The sequence below is a fragment of the Didymella exigua genome (genome assembly GCF_010094145.1).
Source record: "Didymella exigua CBS 183.55 unplaced genomic scaffold M421scaffold_6, whole genome shotgun sequence".
In the NCBI taxonomy this organism is placed as follows: Eukaryota; Fungi; Ascomycota; class Dothideomycetes; order Pleosporales; family Didymellaceae; genus Didymella; species Didymella exigua.
Window position 1 is genome coordinate 1,190,204 of NW_022984780.1, and position 4,082 is coordinate 1,194,285.

A 4,082-nucleotide genomic window follows, 5' to 3' on the forward strand; every position below is an offset into this window, starting at 1 on the left:
CTAGCAATAGACCTTGTACTAGTACAAGAGCCTTAGCTTATTCCTGCTAGACAATCTCCTTTAGAATACTTAGACACACGCTCTGTAAATCACCCCTCCTTTACACAAGTCCTTCCTTTAGTACAAGACTACAGCATAAGACTATATGTTTTAGTCTACTCTACACGCACTATACAAGCGCAAGTCACTATATTAGCAGACACTAGTCCTGATCCTAACTTCCTAGTTATTATAGTTAAGAGCTCTAGAACAACCTTCTCTATTTACAATGTCTACAACCAGCTAGACACACAAGGCAACACTACAATAGAGAGAAAGCTCCTTAGCACCTCTATCTTGCCCTCCGCCATCCTGCTTGGCGACTTCAATATTAACCACCTATAGTAGGACCCTATAGTGTCTACTATAACTCTAAGAGCAACTAGTTTTGTTACTTAGCTAGAAGAACAAGACCTAGAACTACTAAACAGCCCTAGCACAGGCACTTTCTTTAGGCCTAATATGAATAGAGAGAGTGTCCTAGACCTAACCTTTGCTACAACACAGCTAGCAAACCTTATAGAAGACTGGCAAACGCTAGGAGGAATTAGCTCTAACCACCTAGGCATCTTATTTATAATAAGGATGCCTAGAACACAGCAACTTAACAAACCTGCTCCTAGGTTTAATATAAAGAAAGCAAACTAGAACCTGTTTAGCAAAGTGCTAGCAAAGGAGATAGTAAACAGCTCTGCTCTTAGCATCGCGAGCACTCCAAATTACTCTGCAAGCAGATCTCTAGCACTTATCTAAGGAGAAGACCAGGACCTAGAAGAGCATCTAGAAACACTAGGCAAAGAGCTTACTACAGCTATAACTAAAGCAGGTAAGGCAGCAATTCCACAATGCTCTACCACTGCAAAAAGCAAGCCCTGGTGGAATCAAGACACAAAAGGACGTAGGACAAGCATGCTCAGCAAACAACGCAAACTGCAGAGAGAACTTGCTAATAGCCTAACAAGTGCCTACACCTAGAAAAGAGACTATCTAAGAGCTAGAAATAGCTATCTACAAGCTATTAAAATAGCAAAACGCGACCATTAGAACCATTAGAACCATTTCCTAGAGAGAGAGGACCCTAAATCAGTCTTTAAATCTATGGCTTATACTAGAACTACTTATAGCTAGAACATACCTGCTATCCAAGGCCTAAGAGGAATAGAGGAATCTTTTTAAGGCAAATGCTCAGCACTAAAAGAAACTCTCTTCCCTAGCCCTCCTGCTTCTAGGCCTATAGAGTGGAACAGCTACCAACCAAGCAACTAGGAATGGCCTAATCTTACTGTAGAAGAGCTAGAATACGCTTGCTCATCACAAATCCAAAGCAGCTCTCTAGGGCCAGACGCTCTAACACAAGAGATAATTACTGCAACATATAAAGCACAGATAGAAATATTTTTCTCTGTCTTCTCTGCTCTATTTAACTACAGCTACCACCCACAGGAATAGAAGAAAGCAACAGGAATTATCCTAAAAAAGCTACACAAGCCTAATTACGCTGCACCTGAAGCCTATAGAGTAATTGCCTTGCTTAGCTTCCTAGGCAAGGTTGCAGATAGAGTAGTAGTAAAACGCCTTAGAACTCTTGCAGAAAAACAGCTCTTCTTCACCCCTTATAACTAGGAGGGAGAGCACAAAAATCCGCAATAGACACATCTATACTGCTGCTAAACCAGGTCCAAGAGCAAAGAATACTAAAACGCACAAGATCTACAGTATTCCTAGATATTAAAGGTGCCTTTGACCACGTCGCTCTAAACCAGCTGCTTGCTAAACTACAACAGCTACAGCTATAGCACCACAGAAGACAGAGGCAGCACTTCCTCCCCCTGCTATAAGACTAAATACTGCTCTAAGAAAGTACGCCTTCAGAGCTAGGAAGCTACCTAAAGACCACCCTTTTTATATTGTAATTAAGACTCTAAAAGCTACTCTATAGTTATAAAGAGAAGACTTAGAGTCTAGCACAGAATAAGAGGAAGAAACTGCTCTCTTAAGGCTAAGAATAGGCCTACCTACTTAACTTATACAAATTGTACAATTAATATAAAATACTACTCCTAGCATAGAAGAAGAAAAACTGCAGGACTACTATTTCTGCCCCTAGAATAAGACTATATTATACACAGCAGAGATCTCTAAACTCTCTAAAGAAGAAGAAGTAGAGCAACACAAAACACAAATGCTACAAAGACTATAAGACAACCTACTTACTATCTACACAGACGCCTCTTCTATTAAGAAAGGCACAGGAATAGGAATAGGAGTTACTACTCTAGACTATAAATAGTAGGCTAAGGAGATCTACTCTACTAAATATAATATTAGCAAAGGCTAGATTGTATATAATAGAGACCTAGAAGGCATAACAACAGCCTTTAAGTTTGCAGCTTCTATAGCTACAGCAACACAAGAGATCTAAGTCTTTGCAGACAACTAGGCAGCTATTCTAAGGCTAAAGACTCCTTCTAATAACCCTAGACAAGCTTAGCAAATCTACTACACAAACGCAGTAAAGGCAATTTACAGTAAAGGTGCAATAGTTAGCCTACACTAGACCCTAGGACACCTAGATATCACAGGAAATAAAAAAGCAGACGCCTTAGCAAAACAAGCTACAAAATAGTAACTAGTATCTAATACTATAAGCCTTATAATATTAGGTATTAGGATTAAAGCTATTGCAAGATAAGAGTAGTAATAGAAACTCTAAGCCTACTCTATAAAAGCAAAGCTTAGAAATCCTAGCACCTATATAGCAAGATTCTTGCTAAAACTAACAAGCAAGATAACACTACTAAAAAACACTAGAAGAGAAATTATAAGCGCATACTACTAGCTGAAGCTTAGACATGGATACAATAAAGTATATCTATAGAATATACAAAAAATAGAAAGCTCTAAATACAGCTATAGATATATACAAACACCTTAACACCTACTGCTTAGCTATAGAAACTATAGAGAAGTAAGAAAGAAAATAAAGAGCAGCCTACAGGAGACAAGACTTACAATGTCTCTTCTCCGAGACACAAACAGGGGAATCTAAGCTAACGTACTCCACAAGCAAGCTGGCCACCCAAGCGAGCTGGCCACTTTTGCTAAGACCACACCAATACTGCACCTACTTTGCAACATTACAGCACACAACTATAATATATTATACTACACAGTATACTAAACTAGTCTGTAGTACTCTGTGTATCTTTACTGCATGTTCGCGCGTTGTGCCCTGTCTTGCTACATATGCCACAGCGCCTTAGAGACTAAGTGCTCCTATCAACACGCAACCTCTTCTTTGCCTTCTTCCTATCACTACAGGCCTTAAACTCCTTTAGAGTAGTTAGCCGCACTCCCTTAGCAAAGACTAGAGTCCCCTCTTGCTGTAATTGCTTCCTTTTGTGTAATTTACAACGTGTAGCAGCCTTGTTAGCTGCCTGTACGTCAGCAACCTAGTTGCGCACTAAAACTAGTGAATGCGCCATTAGCTCTGCGCCTTTAGTAAGCTAATTAAGAGCATTAACTATAGACGTTGGCAAGATATTAGCGTGTCTCTAAATCCTCTCTTAAATTAGCTTTAATTAAGACCTAAATTCTAGGGTGTTGCTTAGTGTTTTAGACTCCCACGTACTGTTGTCCACAGTAGGTGGCATTAGCGTGCGCAGCTGTACTTCAAGCTTTAATAGCACAGCCTCTAGGTTAAGTAGGACTAGGCCAGCACCTCTGAATCCTCCCTAGATGTTGTTTTCTGTGATTGAGGCGTCAAAAGCCGCTTTGAAGCACAGCAAGAACTCAAGTTTGGTGATGCGAGTAATCTTGCTGCGCATCAGCCGCTCAGCTTGGCGGCTATAGGCCTTCTTCAACGGGGCAAAACAGCCTACGTCAAGTGGCTGCAGTAGGTGCGACAAGTGTGGAGGCATACACAGGGTAATAATCTTGTGTTCCTCGCAGTACTAGTGGAATTCGACTGAGTTGTGGCTCTCGTGGCCGTCCTGAATAAGCAGCCAATAGCTGCTAACAGTGCGCGCCTTTGTGTGCTTATT